The following is a 21,824-nucleotide window of genomic DNA, read 5'->3' as shown; positions in this document are numbered from 1 at the left end:
ATTTTCTAAAGTAGTCAAAAATAAAACAAGTTATGTATTTTTTATTTATGCAAATTATGGAATGGCGAATGAGTAAAGTGAAATCTGGAAAATGTAGTATACGCAGCTCGAGTTTTAACAAAATTTGAATTTTGTCGTGTCGAGAAATCACGTCGTTAGGCAAATTATCAACTAATTTCATTTTGTATAGCAGAGAGTAGTGCCCGAGTTCCTGGGTTCCTGGTTTGCTGATGGAGAGATGGAGTATTGCAACAACGGACAAGAGGAAATGCTTGTGAGTTAGAGAATCGTGAAGAGGATTATGCTTCCCATGGCAATGCAATGCTATTCCACCCCCTTGCAGTTCACTATTGCATCCACCTGACGTGCCATTCGAACTTTCACGACAGACGTCTAGTTATATTCTACACGTATAACTCTGTGGCAATGTTACCAATGTAAACTACTACTTCAATCATATATTTATATACATATATTATAAATTAATCCATTTAGTTTTCTTTGCTACAATAGAAGCTCATACGAATGTCATGTTAACTTCTTGACAAAAATATACGTAAGGAAAAGTGGGGCAAAATGTAACGACTCAAAATTTAGTGAAAAAAAAAAAAAAAAAAATATTAAAAATTCTTTAGCTCATAGATATTAGATTTTATTTGGAATTTTGAAGTGGTACGAAATATGTACTTAGGGTAAAATGGGGCAACTAAAAAAAATTGATAATTTTTTTTTGATTAGTCTAAAAAAAAAAAACTATTTTTATCAAAAAAAATTAATGAATCATCACAAACATTCGTTTACTATGAGTGAAATAAAAATATTTATTGCTATGAAAAACAGAAATGAAAAAAATTTTTTTGGAATTCTATTGCAGTCTGGGTCTGGAAAATAAATTTTACTAGCTATATTTTATCATAAGCTTAATTATTCAGACAAGTTTCCTACGGAATTTCAACATTAATTAATTATAGTAATAAGGATAATTTTATCAAATAAATAAAAGTTTTTTGAGTGGCATTTTCACACTCTTCTATCATTCTATCCCCATTAAAAGCATTGAAACAGCTTTAAATAATTTAAAGCACCACGATTCGGTAATATATGTTTACGAATACGTTCAGATTCTAATCAGCATGAGTCTAAATGAATCCAATTAATCTCCCCAACTAAACGCTGGAATCTACGCTCTGTGAATAAATTAGTATAACAACTGAATGAAAAAAAACGAGTGAAATAAAATGAAAGAAAATAAAACTACCGTCAATTTGTTTAATAGTAAAGTTCGAAATGTGTCTTGAAAAATTGCCACAGTTTCCCGAGCAATTTCCATGCTAAAAAAAAAAAGAAAAAGGCTAGCAAAAAAAAATTAAACTGTCTACTCAACCCGTTCAGCATCACTCCACTTTCTCATTCCTTCAGTTAAATTTTATCTCTCATCTACAAACTTGAAAATATTAAAAACTTTACTGGCTACTATTTTACAAGTGTTTTCTTCTCAGTACTTGAGGCGTATATTATAAATACGACAGTTTTAAATTTACCTTGTCTCATTTTATTTTCCATCTCTTATTAAACTTTTTTATCTCTCGCGACCCACCTAGCCCACCCACTTTCTATTGCTCATCGTGATACTGACGTTAAAAATTGCACGGATGTCTGACCAAATTGTATCAAACTCCACATAATAAAAGCCAACTTACTTACAATAAGAAAAAATAAAATAAGTACAAAGACAATAGCAACCGGACTTGAAAGCAAGCTTTAAAAAATAATAAAAACAAAAGTATAAATGGAGTCATAAGAGGTAAAAGGTAAAAAATCTAAATGTAAGGTAAGAGGCCAACTGAACTCTTTATTTTTAACAATAATCCTACAACAGTGAACGTCAGTAGTGTTGTAAGGACTCTCATTCTCCTTTAGAGGTTCAAGTGAGTTTAGAGAGAGTGAGTAACCGAACAAGTGAGTGAGCGAGTGAGTAAGTGAGTGGGATAGTTCGAGTACCAACTAGGGTCTAGGGTTATGTACTTGCTCTCATCTCAACGACGACGAACGAGCCTCCTCCCTATTACTACTGCTACTTCTGCTACTACTCCTACTGCTACCGCCATACTTAACTATATTATATATATATATATATACATATACAGCATTTCACTAGAGTACAGTAGGTAACCTGACGTACGTTATCGATTCTACCACTAAGTGCATTAGACCGTGAAGGGTGCCCAACATCGACAAAGGGGCTACATGCCTTACCCACTCTCAACTCTATCAGAGAGCGAGATGCATCTTTTACTCAACTCGCGCTTCAGCTATCGAATATAACCTCCACTGCACTGCATCGCTTCGAAGAGTAAGAAGCCGTGTGTCGGTTTATGCTACAGACCCTCAACTTTCAACTATTGCCATCAATTTACCTCATTCTCATCCTCCTGTAGATACTTTTCTCAGACATCTCTTTCGTTGTTACTCAAAACTCCTTCCCATCTACTTCAGCCTCAACTCCTCATAAGTGTACGTCGCTTATTACTTATCTACTAACACTCTACGCGATGCGGATTTAATAGGCTGTTAATTTCGAACTAAATCTGCTACGAGAATTACCAACATCGTCAACGTTTTACACTACGTACTTTTCATATTCATGTTCATCACGAAATTCTACTCTAATGCAAGTGCAAGCTGTGTATTACAATCAGAACTATCTTGATTGTTTTTTTTTTCTTTTAACTCCTTTTTTACTTACTTTTTTTTTTCATTTTTATTCTTTAAGCTAAAAAGTTTTGAGGACTTTTAAATAGTTTGTTTACAAATAAAATTACATATACTTTAAAAAAAAAAATGTTAAAATTATCTCGAGTTTGTTTTAGTTTTATTAAACTTTTCGAGAGTACTTTTTAAAGTTGCACAGCTTTTGATACTAAAATAATATTTAATAACATAAGTTGTTAAAAAAAAATATTAAAATATTAAGTAACATAGATTTTTGAGTTATGAATTTTTTTTTATTAAAAAAATTCAATCCAGTAAGTGGATTTTTTTGAGTAAATAATTTATTAAATCTGTCTTGTGTAAAATAAAGAGATGAATTTTTTTTAGGTTGTTTAGTGGTATTTATCACTATTTTCAAGCCCATAAAACATTGTAAAAATTTTTTTACTCATGTGCACTTTTTCTTATATTTTGATGATTTAAAATTTATTTATTTATGTGCTGGTTGTTGATGTATCCCGTGAGTACGTACACGAGTAAGTTTATAAAATTTAACGTGACCCAACATGACCCGCAGGAAGCTCGGCGGAATTGGAAGAACGCGGAAACTGGTGCACTGCTACTAGAGTTTACTGAGTAGAGCAGCAATAGAGCATCAGTAGCAGTGGCATCATGACCAACCCGCTCCTATAAATAATCAAGTCCGGGTGACGCCCCATCATGAGCACTTGGTCCACCAGTTTATGAATTTAATCCTCCTACCTCTACTACACCCATAATTTTATATACACTCATATGTGTATGTACATATATAAGGCACTTTTGAAATCCTAACTAACGATCAACTCGGAACATGATTTCACGCGAAACCGGACTTTCCGTTCCATATAGATACCTTCAAGACAAAAGGCTTTTTATGAGATAATAAAAAAAAACTGACCCTTCACTACCTCTGCCAGTTTTCACAATGCATTATTACTCTCTATTGTACTCTCTTGATGACTTTAATTATTTTTTTAATTTTATAAACTTTCACGTTTATTTTAAAAATAATAATAATAATAATAATAATAATAATAATAACTTTTCTACAGAATATTATTTAACTTCAAATTTATGAGAGGATACATTTTTAAATAGAATATGACTAACGAGAGATTTGTATACAACGACAAGTGTCAAAATAGTGTGAAAATAACAGAGTTGAATCGTACATAACAGCCAGGTTAAATGAATGAGAACGTCAGCAAGCAGATAACCTAGCTGGTGAGATCTGTCCGACGGTATTCGTGTCAGCAAACCGACAGCACGTCATGACGAGGAACCGCCGGGAAACGAGAACAGCTACAGTAGAAACGAGCGACGACTACGGCGAATACGTCGACGACTGGAATCTCATCATACTGTAGTAGCATATCTCACTATAGTCTTCTATCATCTATATATATATATATATATAGTACTACTACTACTACTACTACTTCTACTACTACTATTACGCAAGTACTATTCTGCTCAGACAATTTTTTTCATCCTCTAGTAGTGTTGGTCCATGATTACGTCATCTCAACGTTCCACAGAATAACGAGCATTCCAAGCTCAGTTATGCCCTCTATACTACTAATACTATGTACTTATACTTCCAAGCTTCCATTTTCCATTTCTTACTAAAAACTACTTCTATGCTTCTGATGCTTCGGTTCAGTTGACCCAACGACGTCTCAGAAAATTCAGAGACTCTGATATAAGAAAACTTTTAACGTTCTAAGACCACTTACCATCTTATCGTAGACCCTTTTAACACTTTTGGATATAAAAAAAAAAAAAATGTTCATTCAAAAGTTAAAAGTAAAATAAAATTATTTTTCAGTTCATTGTCCGCGGGCACAATGAATTTGAATAAAAAGTATATAATAGATTGGAACAAAACAAAACATTATCAATTAATTTTTTTTATATTTTTAATTCACCGTTTATTTGTAGACTGAATAAATAAATTTAAACATGGTTTATTTTGTATTTAAATTTTAAATGGATATAGATGAATTTTATTTAAGAGTAGAGTATGAATAAGTTAATGTTAATAAACTGATTCTTTGGCTGATTTTTATGAATAGATTTATCAATTTCATGACGAATTACTGATACATTTAATAGTATAATTTTGTTATTTATTTTTTTTATCAGAGAAAGTTAAATAATTGTATTAATTTTCATTGTTTGTATAAACGAAAAAATTTAAAAAGAAAATCTATAGTTTTTTGTGTTTGCAAGAGTTGAATTTATATTATATGATATACTTATATTATAAATTCGTTCCACTTATGGTAAAGTGGAAAAAGACATTATAGTTAATTTTAAAGCCCGGTCAATGATCTACTCATTATTATAATAATTTTATCTCTTCCTCATATTTATATAAATATGTTAAGGAAACTAGAACCTCAACAATAGTGAATATATATGATACAGGAAAATGTAATGTAAAATTTAAAAAGAATGAACAGTTAAAACTTTTTTTTCGAATTATGCATATTTTAGTAGCAATTATGTCATTAAAGTTTCAAATGTTATGATTATTTAAATTTTCACGATTTTTTTATTATTCTATTAGCGCTGAATCATAGTTTGACTCTATCAGTATTTGTTTTTTTATCAATTTAAATAGAAATGAAAATAATTGACTTAATTGTCAACAAAGATAAGCATACATACATTTAAAAAAAAAAAAAATGAAAAGCTTTTTCTACCAAAGCACAAAAGCAAACCTATTGACTATTGACTATTAAGTGAATACAATTACCAATTGTATGTAATATAAGTAGCTCTAATTATAGAAATAATCCTGGCATTGAACGTCAGAAATCCAATTAGCTTTCGAAAACCCTCCAATTAAAATTATCGACCGAAGAAGTTTATACAGAGCAATAAGAAGAAATATATATATGTATATATATAGAGTGAAAAAAAAAAAAAAAATAAAGTAAAGGACAACAAAAAAAAAGTTGATTGCAAGCACGCGTGATATGTTCCAGTTTGATGATCATCTGGTGGAAATCCTCACACAGTTGGTTTGCGTAACATTTACCGGCAGTAACGGGCAGTCATTGAGACTGAGAGAGAAGGAAATAGTTAGTTTGGTATAAACCGGAGATTTACTCAGTACAGTAGTGTGCACAGCCGAGCGGCGTTTATCCCCTTAAGGCTAGACTTTCTCTCGTGCGAGTATTGCGTGATCTCGAGTAGACTTGTCCAGCAAAATTATATTTATCACTATGAGAATCCTTTTTTTTTTCATACTTTTAATCTCCACTTTATTAAAATCTCCATTTCATTAACATTCACAAACACATTTAAACTATTTTATTTTAAACGCTTGAAAAGCTTCCGTTTTATTTTAAGTACAACAGTAAATACTATTGTACAGTTGGCAAGAAATAAAATATATACGGAAGAAAATAATCAGTGGAGACTACTGATAATCAATACTGAATTAGATTCAGCTAGGGCTACTGATTAGAACAGTTTCGGTAACTAATTCACCCGATTAAACGTATTGACTAAGAGGGTTGTGATTCCTGATGTGTCTTCATGGGTTTAGAGACATTCCGTCAATAATTATAACCGATTTCTAACGAGTAATCACAACCGACACAATCAATAATTTCAAACACTGCGACCTTTCGTCCCTATCAATTTTTAGTCAGAAATTGTTACTGATCGCTAGGGCCAGGACTTTAGCTTTGACTTGAAAATAACAATTAATAGTAAATGGTGTCAAATTTTTTATATTACGACGGAAATATTGATCATATAAAAAAATTTTTCAAACAAAAATTGTAGGAAATTTAATTTTCCAAAGAAAATGTCTCTTATCATTTTTTTATATGACCAATATTTTTGCCGTAATGATATCATTTGAAGCATTCATTTTTAAATTAAAGCAAAAATCTTGTCCCTACTGATCACCAATTTATAGTCTCAACTAACTTTTTTTTTTCTTGTATAATAGTTGGTGATTTCAAGTTTTTAAAAATTTTCAAGTTGACTTGTTCTACTCTGATGAGCCATTTTGACTCTTGTTCGAACAAAAGTGACATCGGAAAGTATTTGAGTTTTTTATTTTTAGAAATAAGGAGAGACCTGTTTGCCGAATTTTCCAATTATAAGAATCTACAATTTCTAGATTGAAACTATTTATTAATACCAATTATTGAAAAAGTGACTTTACAATTTAAAAAAATTTCAAACATTCAGATTTATATATACTCAGAGTGAAAAAAAATATATTTTTTTTCTGAGTGACTATTTCGCTTGACCCTTGTCTAAAGTAACTTTAGATTTATTACTTCTGTTTAAGAAATAACTTCTGAGGACTAAAACATTTGACCAGTTATTTGTGAGCGATATCAGATGATGAATGATAAACATAATAACTGAGAGTTATTTGAAGCATATTCGAAACTTTAAACTCGCGTACATCAAATTCTGAACAATAGTTTCAATATTATTTAATGCCTGGAATCTGTGTTTTATAGCGTGATTTGCAATTGTTATGAATACTTTATTTAAAACGATTGTTAGTAGTAGAATTTTATTAACATAAAATTCTTTATGCTTTTAAATTGAAAGAGGATCAAAATATTGATTAAATGAGAATAATTAAATTAGATGAAGCTTTTTAAATTAAATTTGAATCGATTATTCATGCATCGAGTTTGGACATACAGCAAAAAAATGCATATGGATTCAGTGAGGTTTGTTGGACTGGTTTTAACATTTTTATTACGAAAAATATGAGAGAAATTTGAATTCATAGAATCATAAAGTTCTGATAAAACTAAAAAAATATAAAAAAACAATTAGCTGAGTTACCCGAGAAACTTTTTAAATGAATTCGATTCGCCTATTTTTACACTATCCAATTTCATCTTGAAAAAAACTTGTCATGATTCCGTCACGGAATGCATGCGTTTCACATTAAAATGCAAATATATCGAGATTTTTAAAATTAACTTTGATAAAAATTAGATGAAAATTTTTCGATACATAGAATGAACACCTTCGTTGTGCTATTTTGCTAGTACGGAACTTATGAAATTTTAAACAGGAAGTTAAAATAAATCCCCGATATATTATTTGAACTTAGAGGTACCCTGAGGGTTATTAATTTTCGTTATCATGCACCATGTGTTTTCAATTATAATAGCTCATTTATTAATCATTTATGTAGATAATTAATGAAAATTTATATTTATAGCAAATCATTATGTATGTAATTTTATATACTGAATCAGTAACAAGTACTTCGATAGATTAAATAACAAAGACTCGAACAGATATATTAAAAAAAAAAAAATTTTTTTTACGGCTCACTCATGTATGTTCAAATTTAAAGTAATGGATGTTATGTAACATTACACGAGTAAAATGAACAATAAAATCGATGGATTTGCCTACAGGCACCAACCGGTACACTGACGTTAAAATAAATCCACGCACAATAAATGAACACATCCAATGGCAAATTTGTTTCACTATTTTTTACCCAACCTATTTTGTTGATTAAATTTTTTTCAATAGAAAAAAAATCTATCATTTGTTTTTGAATTTTTTTTTTTTTATTACAAATGGATTTGCTTTTATGGCATATAAATTTTTTACCGTGTTTTGATTTAAAAAAAAAGTTTTTGTGGTCTAAGTGGCGACAAACTGACGTATAGCGTCAGAGTATTTAATTTTTGGCACGAGTTTGTATTTTCATGGAAGTGGTTGAAAGTAAAGAGTATGTAAGAAGAGTAAGAGAGATAAAGAGAAATGAAGAAACAGGATAAATAAGCAAGGACAGGAATTAAGCTTTAAACCTCCTCTCCTCCAAGCAAAACTAAATTTTAAAGTTAAAGTAACTCGACAATCTCCAGATGGAGACGCGGATGGACTATTAATAAAAGATATTCCTGGCACCCGCAGTGTTTACAAGCTCAAGCTCAAGCAAAAGCCTCAGCAGTTAACGGAAGTCGAGGTGATTCACTTGCGTGAGTAGCCAAGTGTCGTGAGTCTAAAGAAAATTATACGCCATATTTTCATCTCTTACTTACTTACTTACTTTCTTACTTAACTTGATCCTACATATTTATGATTTAAATATATTTATCGTACTTTTAGGAACCAGTTACATAGCACCTCTACTTTAATAATAAATAAATTCATTATTCATTAAGGCGACCGAGACAGAGTGTGATAATATCTGGGGCAGCACAGCGGAGCACCTCAAAAATTTTATTTAAAATTATTCAGTTATTTTTAATTTATTATAGATTTTTAATAAAATGGGACAGAAAATTTAAAGAAATGATTAATTTATTATTCGTTTTTTTTAATCATAAAATTAATATTTATTAAACATATATTATGTGCACTGTAAAAAAATCGGAACTGAATTCGGAGTGACGACGGATTTTATTTAAATTCAAATTCACTCGGAGTTTTTAAAAAAAATCACTCTGCATACGGAGTAAATAGAGAGTTTGTCTTTTCAACGGTCTGGATTTTATGTAAATTCGCATTCACTTCGATTCAAAATTTAAATATTAAAATAAACTCCCCTTCGGAGTGAATTTCACTCCAAACGGAATACATAAATAAATAGTCATGCGCTACGCATTCACTCCGCAAATTTTTAACAGTGCACATAATCATACATGTATTTTTAATAAAAAAACTATAATTAAACTTTAAAAAAAAATTATTGAAGAAAAATAGTCGAAATTTTTTTTAAAAATACATGACAATTTTACTGAATACTTTAAAATGATAAATAAGCAAAAAAAAAAAAATATTCAATATTTATTTTGGAGGTACCCCGTTTACTTGTTTAATGATCCCGTCGATCTCCGATTTCTACTATCAATTAAAAAATTTAATATGAATAAATTGAATAATTAATTTTTTTAATACTGACAATTAAAATATATTATAATAATTATAAGATAAATTAAATAAATGGTCTGGGTCGAGAGAATAAACAATTTATTCATCAGCTATGCAGATATGATGGATAGGATATTAAAAATAAATAAATCCTCATGTCTCAAGGTGTCTATCTCAGTGGGAATTTATTTAAATTGTGTACTAATATAAACAGCTGTTGAATAATAACAATGTATATAAACACTGACAAGTATGATTAGTATTCTTGGCACGAGGTAACACCATTCGGATAATTAATAATGCCTCATGCAAAATCGAACCCATAAATTAACACATTGAGTAAAACTACTCGCTACTCATGTGTTGTCAGCTAATATCTATAAATATCTTCTATTTCAGTACATGTCCATACTATGTATTTATTTATAAATACATACAATATTGAATGTTATCGGAGAATGTGAATTAATATTTCGATTCATGATTTTTAAAATAGTTTTTTGTTTAATAAAAAAAAATCTATTGTTACTTTTTCAAATTTTTGTAACTTCTAAACTAATGAGAGGGAGACATAAATTTTAAGAAATTTTCATTCGATTTTGTAATCTGCCAAATTAATAAATTTGATCATAAGAATGTATTGATCATAATGTGCTTTCAGTTGATAGCCGGCATGTAATTGAGCAAAAAAAAATTCCTGCCATAAAAAATTGTGATTCTTTCGAGCATTGATCAAATGGATTTCATTTCTATGCCAAATTTCGTAATAAATAGTTCAATATTTTAGAAGATATTTAACATTTATTGAAAACGAGAAATAGAAATCCCAGCGGTCTTACAACTCGAAAAAAAATAATTTAGATTTAATTCAAATTATCAAGTCACCGTTGATCTTATTGATCTATTAGATTTATACAGATCTCAGATAAAAATCTTAAATCTAACAATTTTCTAAAATTTCTCTCTTTACGATTTCAAAATCAAAATTGCAAATTATTAGTTTGATAATTTCCCCTTTCTTTGCTTCAATCTACTCAAATTTATCCTATAGATCATATTGATCTAAACAACAAAAAATTTGATTTTCATGAGCCTAGAATTTGGAATTTCGTTTTCCGTACACAGAAAAAAAGGATTTTCTGGCACAAAAAATTTTTTCTCATGCAGTGTTCGATTACGACTACATAATAAATAATGATAACTAAATAAACCGACTAATATAAAGTGCTGAGCACAGTATTGGTCTTTCGGATCATTTCAGTAGAATTTTTTTTTATTTATCTCGTCACTATTCAAAATTTGTCCTATCTACAAAAGTGTAGACTCTTAATCATTTAGTAAAAGAAAATTATAAATATTTTTCCCAACCAAAATAATTTTTTTTACAGCTCAGGCTCTTTTACATAAAAAAAAAGTAAACAGACAGTTTTTAAATCTGTTTACTTGGTTAATTGTTTATAATATTAATAAAAATGAAACTTTGAGCCGTTATTACCTTACACCAGCCATGCGTCGATTTGTCGTTGTTACACTCGCGTTGTTTACCCACGTGTGTCTCACACTCGGATTGTTGTGTCACGTTGTTATTACGCATAAATGTTACACAAAAAAATTGTTAATTATTTAGTTTATACATTATATCATATTCAATCTCACCAGAACAATTTATCAACAGTAATAACTTCAACGTTTATTAATTATTTTTTAATTACATCTACTTTGTTTTAAAACTTATTAAAATTTAATTTAATTTTTTTGCATATTACAACGTACGCGGTTTAATCATCTTTGTGTATACAATACAGCGAGCAATCCCTCATGTACTAGCATTCACAAAGGTCTTTGAGTACCAGTTTTCAATTATTTTCCACGACATGAGCGACTACTAAACTTGACGTGAATTCCTCTTTAGAAAAGCTCCCGAGCGTTATTACCGGGGATTATCTTTATAGTAAACTCGCTTTCTTGTAACCACGTCTTCACTTTCTTATTTTGCAAATTGTTTCACCATTAAGTATCAGTATATTCTCAAGTTTTTTATATTTATTAAAATAAAGAAAAAAGAGAAATTTTTTTTATTTATTAAAATTGTATGGACAATTTTTTTTAAATTAACCACAACAAATTATGTATTAATTAAATATTTTATTTCAATTGTTCTATTTTAATTAATTTAATTCGATTCACGCGTCGCAATTGTATACAGCACCGAATATATTATTATTATTATTATTAATAATAATAAAAAAACAATATCCACTAATTTATTATTTAACCGATAGGTCACAAAAAAAATTCGATGTTTATTTATATTAAATAAATAAATAAAATAATTATTAAAAGCAACAATTTATTTTTTTATTCGTTGATAATGATAATGATTAATAACTAATTTTCATAACTGTGGATATATTATTTAACGCTATGATAGTGTCAACACATTTATGACAAAACAATCCTATGTATTGAAACATGTATATGTATATGTGTATATATACATACATATGATAGAATATAATTTGTATAGTAGTAGAGCGCGGGAACAGTAATCGCGTCGCGTGCGACGTCCTTCTGACAGTCCGTGCGGCGTCGCGACGTCGGTCGTCGTGGTCGCAGTAGGGAACAGAGAGAGAAAGATACTGACACGAATAGCCGAGGTAATGTGATGGTATGGGGGGTGAGATGAAAGAGGACGAGAAATGGGGAAACAACCTACAGCGCAGGATCCTGTGCGAACTATATATAGTTATAGTTATATATTATTATATTATATAGTGCTGCTTTTAATCTGATAGTATAATTGCTAAAAAATTCATTACACTTAGTACGTTAAATCTATTATTATTAATCATGACTCGTAACCATTTGCTATAATGATAAGCGAGTTTATAACTTATTTTTAATTTTGAGCGATCGATTACGACGAGGCTTTATAATTAATTTTTGAAAGTGTATTTATTTGAAAATTATTTTTTTTTTAATATGGGATCTGGAAAACCGGAAATCTTTAAAAAACTAACTGAAAAAATTTGGATTTTATTTAAAACAAGCATGGGGTAAATTGGCCAGCCCGAACAGTGCGGGTAATTTAAAGTTTTAAGTAAAGAAAATTTTTTTTTAAAATGTTTGTCACTGAATTTTATTATTGCGAACTGAAAAAAATTTACTAAAGAAAAAAAAGCCGAAGATGATTTAAAGAAAAAAAATTAATAAATTTATTTAGTAAATTTCACAATATTAAAAAAAATTAACTGTTTTTTTTTATGTTAATAACAATAATTTAAATTTCCAAGACAGTTATTAATTTTTTTTATTGAAACCACATGTAAAAAAATTTTAGTATTGAAATAATTGTTTCACTCGCTTTATCTGAACTATCAATACCCCATTTGTTTAATTAGCCTAAAAAATTTCATGAGATCTCAAACTCTTTTGATTTTTTCGCAAATATCCGAAAGATATTTTCAATCTAACATATCTTTTTCCTCTTAAATTTGAAAATCACTTGGAAGTTTCGGACCCGGCCAACAGTAGGTCAATTGCCAGACTTGTGTTGACTTGGAAATTGAGAGAGCTTAAATTTTCAGAATCTTAATCTCAAACAGAAGCTAAATATCCTTAAAATATAAATTAAATGAACCCAGTGATTCAAAATTCTCAAGACCTGTACTTAGTCTTCCCCTAAATTAAAATGTAAATTTAAATAAGAAAGTTTGAATGAAAAGTTTAAAATAAATTATTTAGGGTGAAAAAGTTTGAATATTAATTGAAACAGAAAAATAAACAATGGATTCAATGAAAGAAAGGAGATAATATAAATTAATATATTAATTAATAACGTAAATATTTAGTAGTTATTAATTTGTTAATTTATCGTCAGCGTAACAATAATTACCGACGAAATGTTCACACGGTATTAATTAAATGTATATTACATATAATAAAATGATAAATTTCATCACGAATATTACAATGTACGTTTATAAATAGATAATAAGCCTAGTTAAATATTGTTACGGAAAACAATGCTACTAGTTCAATGTCTATTATACTAAATTCATTATTCATTTCTGGTAATTTTGGTGCCGTCAAATATATAAGTCTACAGCTTTGTTCAAAACTCGTTAACAAATGCATGACAGTTTATATACTGTCACAAAATAATAAAAAGGTTATCTCTATATGTATATACTTTTTTTTTAAAGAAAAAAAAAAAATAATTAATTATTTACCAATTTAATAACCGAAAATTTTTTAATTGAAATAAAACTCGAGCACAAATGAGGCTGGGAAATGATTTGAAATTTAATTAATAATTCAATAAGTAATTATATATTAAGTAAATATAATATCCATATTTTAAAATTAATAAACATGAATATTATATATATTTCAAAATTAATAATATAATAATTAGCATAAAAATTAATTCCTATACGTGATCACTGTTTTATCAAAACGATATAATAATATACTGATTATATAATGTAGTAAACATATTAATTTTGCAATATGTGAGTTGAAAAAAAAATTAAATATTACAAGTCTCAAGTTTGAATAAAAAATATCTCCGAGAGAAAAACTTTATTTGTCAATGTCAAAGGAAACTTGTAAAATTAAACTTGTCTTTCATGTACAGAAACAGAGTATTCTTATTTTGAAATGATTAAAGAATGTTTTATTAATTTTTCATTTCTTTTATCCGGTATAATTTAAAATAATAAAAAAAAAAAATTGAGATTTAAATAAAATCTAAACCGGAAAATTATAAATATTCAGGTAAATTTAAATATTTTAAATTAATTAATCTTTAAAAAGATTAAACTAAATATATATATACAATATAATAAAATAGTGATTGTGTTAAAATATTCGAAATCTTTTAGTTATACCAACAGAAACGAAAGCTTACTTATTCTAATTGTTGAAAAAAAAAAAAAAAAAAAATCCCTATGAAAAAGCTGGGTAACCTAATGAATTTATATTTGACATCGTAAATGCGATTTCTTTGTTCTCTTGCAGCAGTAGAAAGGTTTAATTTCACGAGGATCTTTCTATATATATAGATGATAGATAAAATTTGCGCTTGCGTGAAGGTATTAAGCTTACGAGATACGCGAGGGAGTATGACTCAGTTGGTACAGAGGCATCTAGGGGTTGCTAAATATTGACGTGTCGCAGGGTTTAGCAAGTGGTGGCCTGATCGAGTGAACTTAGGGCCAAGATGATTATACTGTTCGTATGAACGCCCGGAACTGATGAAGCCGGTCGTTCAAACCGCGAGAATAAAAGCTTTTACAAAAAATACAAACAACAATGGAAAAAAAAAATTACTTTTCAAGCCAACCAATTGTACGGCAATAAAAACAAAAAAATTTACTCTCTGTTAGCTGTTTTTCTTTGTCGCGGTTACGTTTATACGCTTGTAAAAACAATTGAATGGTTTTTTTTATTGATAAACTCACAACAGAGTAGAGAGAATGTTTCGATTTGTATGACAGCCTTTTTATGCTTAAAAAATTTTTCTCTATTAATTTAGTTTTTATAAGTCTGTGAGTTTAAATAAATTCAGAACTATTTGCAATAAAAATAATCACGAGTTATTTTTGTATTTATCCATTTTCTTCCGAGGTAATAAATTATTAAGCTTCTTGTAAACCCATTTCATTTTCTCAGCTCAAGCCTATATAGAGCCAACAAGAGCAAAAACGTCGTAGAAAATTTGAGCTTGCGCGGCATGCTACACTACAGCACTATGCTACCAAACTCTCTTTTATGTCTATATACATATATATATAATAAGAGTAAAGAAAATAAGAGAGAAAAAGTGTTTTTAGGAAGAGTAAAGAAAATTCCATGCTAGGGTTGTCTTCTATATTCCATTGTTTCGCTTGTAAAAGCGAGTAGAAAGACTTTGCCTTCAACTCGACTATAACACCAAGCACCTGGCATTTAAACATATATATTTATATATATTTAATGCCTTGTTTTTGCATTATATAATTTAAGACCTTATTATATTTATACTTGTTACAGTTTCGTAGAAGATTTTGCCGTAATATATATTATAAATATTTCATTGTTCTGTCACCACAATTATTTTATGCAATTATAGCTTCCACCAGTATTTAATATACAATTCAAAAATTTGTAAATTAACTTTCATTATAACTATAATTATTATTTTAAATATAATTAATGTCTTGTAAAATTTTTTTTTTTTCAGTTGTCTACTCAGTATTTCGTTAATTGCCTCAGGCTTGGCTGTAAGAATCTGCTTAAACTTTAGATATCTGTATCAAACTTAAACATAGTCATATACTTTATCTACTTGATAATTTTACAAAACTTATGAAGAACTTTTTAAAATAACAAAATTTGTTGTTTATTAATTATAACTCTTAGTTGTACTTAACTATTTAAATAAAAAAAAAATATTGTTTTTTATTTTAAAGTTTAACTTTTACTAAGACTTTTTTTTCTGTTTTATTAAAGTGTAGAAAATTAAAAATTCCAGGAAATAGCAAATTAATTTTCGATATTTGTACAGTTTATATTTTTGATTTTTTTTTTAATTTGACAGTAGATTGAATAGAAATTTAAATAAAAAATAGTACCGAATGTAGATTATTGATATGATCATTTTAGCAAAAATATATCAATGAAAATAATCGATATATAATTTTTTCAACAAAAAATTGAAAATCCTTCCAAATGAATACCAACATGATATAATTAATTTCAATGGTTTAAAAAATATACATGAGTAATTCATTTGCATGAAGTAAAATATATGTACATATTATGAATTATTAAAAACAAGTAAGTCATATTGGTACTCGTTTGAAAGGATTTAAAATTTTCTATACAACTGCGTATGTTTAAAAGTTATCACTTATGAAATTTTTCTTTTCAACTAAATTAAATTCATCTCAAAGAAATACTTGCATACATATTTATTTTTATGATCATTTAATATTTGTATATATTTTTATTTGGATAAAATAAAGTATATGCTTACATGTTGGAATTTTTAAAATAAGTAACACTTGTTGGTACTCGTTTTAAAGGATATTAAATTTTCCTTTCATTCACAAGTATAAAAGTAATTACTTTCAGTTTTGAAAAAAAATATACAAGACATTAATTATTTAAATTATAATAATTATTATTACGGTGGATACTCCATAAATTGAAAATAATTATGAAGTGATTGTGATATTTACTTACATTAATTTTATCAATAAATTTTTTTACATCAATGAATTTTTTTTTAATAGCCAGTAAGTCAATAAATAATTTTCTTAATTTTTTAAAAATAATTTCCTTTGGTTATTGACGTTAATAATTGTTATTAATTATTTTTTATGATCCATACTCAATTAATTCCATTAATTGATTTTTGTCAGTAAATTATTTATTTTTGCCCAAATAAAAATAAACAAACTTGTCAGGTTAGTTTGCAATTGCGTCATTTTGATGAGAGAGCCATCTCTCAAAAGAAGAGAGGGAATTTCAAATTTAATTTTTCAGATAAACTAAATAATTATTATTTTTTTTTTCATATTATATCAATAATAATGATAATAAAATTCTTACAGAAAATTAATTACCCATTAAATTTATAGGTAAAAACAATTACAATAAAAAAAAAAAAAAATTAAAACATTTTTTTGAATTCACTTACTCTTCCCGCCATTTCAATGCTCTGCTGCAAGTACTCGTACACCACCGACACACAAATTAACAAATTAATTAAATAAACACTCACTAAAAAAAATAAATTAACACAACTACACAATCACTACACTACAACAACCACTTAAAAATAAACTTTTTTCAAAAACTAAGATATTTAAATACATTTATTTGTATATTCAAATTCCGACAACGAACATGGCGTCACATAACGCGAGAGCTAGCCCGGCACTGAAGTTAATTTATTTCAAAACTTATGATGACTAACACACACAATTTATTATCACAAAATATTCCTCAAGCAACAAATAATGATTTAAAAGTAACAATTTATTTAAAATCGAGCAACACAATGATTAAATTAATTATTTTAACGTATTCGATATCAACGATAATGAAAGCGTCGATGCAGCGGGAGACTAACTGACGCCGAAAGCTTTCTGCGCAAGCGGCCCTCAATTTCATCTCTACTGCGCAGGTCATTTGAACTGACGCTATTACTGCGCAAGTATTTGGGCCCAACTTCAGGTTGCCTGCCGCCATTACAGTACTCGGGCCGCGTCTAGCTCGTGATTAAATAAATAAATTTTCTGTTTTATCGTTTAAGTAAATTATAAATCGCGTTTCTAAACATTCTCCACCACCAATTGAACATTTTGTGATAAAAAAATAATCAGTAGTTAAAAAATAAATACTGGGAAACAAGGATTTAATTAATTATGATACTGAAGTTAGCTGACGTTTAATAATTTTTTTTTTTTTTTAAAACTTTATAAAAAAAAAAAAAAAACATTCAAAACTTCAAGGTCATAATTAATTCGTTGCATCTTTTCCATTGTCGAGCTACTAGCGTAAGTTGTTCATTTGTTCGATTTAAAATTTGTATAAGCAACTTTTATTGATTATTTAGAATTCATAGACCAAAGTGCTTAGAAGTTATCGGTGCCCATAAGTGTGTGATTGTGATTCTTTATTAGCTAGTGATTAATATAAATTTATTATTTTTTTTTTTTTTAATTATTATACGCCGCCATTTTAAAAAATTTTTTTTATGTGATTTTTTTTTTTTAAGTCGCGTTACAGAAGTGACAAGTGTTTTATAATTAATATCAGTGTCTAGTGTATGTGAATAATTTCAATCAGTGGACAGTATTGTAAACAATTATTTATTTATTTAAACTTCATTTTTGCGGTAAGCTTTGACTCGGACTGATTCATCACAAAGCCGAGAAATGTAAGTTTTTATTTATTTATTAAAATAATTTATGGAAATTATTGATTTATTTTTTATGTTTGAACCACCATTTATTACTAAAGATTATTCATTAAAATTATATGATCCTGAAATTTGTAGACTATTAAAAATTTTCGAATTTTTTTTCAACAAATCTATAACAAAAATAAAAAAAAAAAAACTAAAAATATACGCATGAGGAAAATTATGAAAACTACAAGTGCAATTTTTTAAAATATTTTTTTTTTTTCACAATTTATTGCTTTGAAAAAATCCAAAAATTATTAGACGGCAAATTTCAATAAGTGTGAATGTAGCAGACATCAGACAAATTTAAAATTATTAATTAATAGAGTAAATAATTAATAAAAATAAAATTTAAAAAAAATGCCCATTTGAAAAATTTTAAAATTAATTTACTTGAAAATTTTTAAATTTGTTTGATGTCTGCTACATTAACATTGGTTAATTTCAGTATCATTAAATTAGTATTAAAAAATATTTAATGATACTGAAATTAGATGACGCTTAATAACTTTTATTATTTTTCAAAACGATAAATTATGAAAAAAAAATATTTTAAAAAATTGCACCTGTAGTTCTTATAATTTTCTACATGCGCATATTTTTAGTTTTTTTTTTTAATTGACTTGTTGAAAAAAAAAAAAAACCGAAAATTGTTTATTGTCTGTCAATTTCAATACCACCAGATTTTTTTTTTTTTTTAAATCCGAAAGCAAAAAAAATGAAATTCATAGGATTTGATTAATTTATAAAGATTCAACAATGAAGAGATATCTTTTGAGTGTCAATTACTGTTTCTGAAAGTCCAATTAGTCCAGAAAAAATTAATATAATTCATATTTATAATTAGTTTTTACTCTCAATTATGACAAGCTGACCCCTTAGTAAAATTTATTCCATTATTTTAAATGTCAAGGATTTTTTTGACAGCACAGACATAAAAATTTTAGTATTAAAAATTCTGTTTGGCGCGAGTTAAAAGACGTCCATATTGATATGTATAAATATATAATCTGTATATATTAACTCTTCTAATTTACAATATTGAATATATTCTCTTTGAGTGTCATAAAATGTAACGCAAAATATCAATGTCACAAAATATCAGCAGTCAGTGTTGCATGTCACCCGGTAATGGCACTGCAGCCAGAGATCACAAGTATCACTTTTCAAAGGGATAATATTCACATCCTATAATACTATTACATATACATTTATATGTATATAATAATGACGACCCTTAGTTTGATAATTAAACCGCATCGTTATATGAACTTATAAACGTTAAATCCGTTGGCTTCTGTGACCTTCATGAAACGATAACAGAAAAGGGTTTACAAGACAATCGTTTCAAATTGACCTACGTCAATGTCGAAAACTTTTTCTGTCGCTCAACAAATTCTTGATGATTTATTATACCCAGCTCAGCGACTTTTTTTTTTTATACTGCACTTTATTTCTCATCAACTTTTTAAATAAACTTATTACTCATTCAAAATAAAAAATAAAAAATAATAATAAACTCATTATGTAAATAATAACATTTTTAAAATACCATTTTAAATATTTTTTTTTTTTACCCGCTACGATACTTCACTGAAAAGTGATTAGCTGTCAGTCAACCTGGGTCTCAATTTACACTTTAATCTAAAAATAAAAAAATTCTTATGTCATTCTATCAAACCTCGAGTAAATATTTTTTATTAATTTAAACTTTTTAAATCGACTCGACTATAAATATCTAAAATAAAAAAAATTATTTTATTAATGAACTTTCATCTCGAAACGTAATCCAAGTAAAAGCAAAAAAAAAATACTAACTAATTTGTCATTACATCAAAAACAAAAGTAAAATAAAGCATAAAAATGAACTATTACAAAGTTATTGAAACTATTAAGAACATTTAATCTCTGACACTAAATTCTGCTGACAGAATAATAACAGTAATAAAAAAAAAAAGTAAGTTGAATAAGAGAAAAAGAGTAAAAGTATATTATAGCTTCATTTACTCGGAAGTCTGACAGATAAAAGTTATATTTGGACTTTGGCGTTGCCTCGAGCAGCCGTTGATCACGTATATTCTTCCTGAGGGCCAAAATGATGGCAAATCCCGGTGTTCTTCTGTCCTTGTCGGTCCCTATACTCAGCTTCCGGTAAAGATGTCACGTAAACTCACGCCAATTTGAGGGTTGAGGGCTCTGCAAGCCACCCTAAAAACCAACATACCAATACAAAAACTAATAACAACAATAAAAAACTAAATGACGAAAAAAAAATAACAAAATATAAAAGGTGATAGTGAATTTTTTGTTCGGTTGTATAGATTTTCCACTATTCAATATTCGTTTAAATTTCATCTTTATTTATATCTCGTTCTTTTAGACTCAATCTATGGACCTCAGTATGTACCAAGTGTATTTCATTTATATAATACATATGTATATATATATATATATATATATATATATATTTATATATATTTCATATAGATATATACATTTATATAAATATAATATAGTAGATTTGTCGGAACATACCCAGAGTAATAAGGACATGGAAGCGGAAACCGAGAGAACCATGTACAAATTTCAACGGCTCACGTACGCGCGCCAGCGTAGATTTATCGTGCAAACAGAAATGCAATTTCTGCGATGAAACTGCATAGTTACGGGTAACAGAGTTGACACCCCCGTGAACTCACCATGTCGTTCTCGTATTCTCGCACAGTCACTCACTTTCTTTCTCTATTTAAGCTCCCTGTGTCTCTCTTCAACCCTTTCTCGCTCTTTCCCCGGACTCGGTACGCTTCCGACGCCATTTCACATGGGAACAAGTATGTTACAACCCGGTGATTTTCTGTTTATGCATACGTTCATATGTACTCTGAAGTTATGCTACTGATACTTATTCGCTTTGTGCATGCACATCTATAAATAACTACAGCTATTTTCAAAAAATAACTGTAATTTTGAAAAAATACATTATTTATTTAATGTTCCATGAAAATATAACGCCAGTTATGCTTTTTATACGTCAATTAGACAAAGTCCCTATTTTTAGCACTACTAGAAGTATGCTTGAGTACCTAGTTACCTAGTAACTATTTACCTAGGCACGTAATTACACGCGTCGTATCTTATAATTTCATCGCAATGCATCTACTCTATCCTAGTTCTGCGATTCTATTTTTTGTAAAAATACCTTTAGCTCGGAAGAGTTCGATAT

The 21,824-nt window shown here is 28.0% G+C and overlaps 1 protein-coding gene across 1 annotated transcript in view; it reads right to left on the bottom strand.

Annotated features, from left to right (window-relative positions):
* LOC103580134 (brain tumor protein) overlaps positions 1 to 17,744 on the bottom strand; it is a 111,330-nt gene extending 93,586 nt beyond the window's left edge. Inside the window, exon 1 of the mRNA XM_014440720.2 lies at positions 17,330 to 17,744. The gene's annotated coding sequence lies outside the window, so the exon portion shown is untranslated. The remainder of the gene's footprint in view (positions 1 to 17,329) is intronic.
* Between the last annotated feature and the right edge of the window lie 4,080 nt (positions 17,745 to 21,824).

Source organism: Microplitis demolitor, chromosome 1 (genome assembly GCF_026212275.2).
Source record: "Microplitis demolitor isolate Queensland-Clemson2020A chromosome 1, iyMicDemo2.1a, whole genome shotgun sequence".
Classification (NCBI taxonomy): domain Eukaryota; kingdom Metazoa; phylum Arthropoda; class Insecta; order Hymenoptera; family Braconidae; genus Microplitis; species Microplitis demolitor.
The sequence above is the reverse complement of the archived record's forward strand: the minus strand, read 5'-3'. Positions and strand labels throughout refer to the sequence as shown.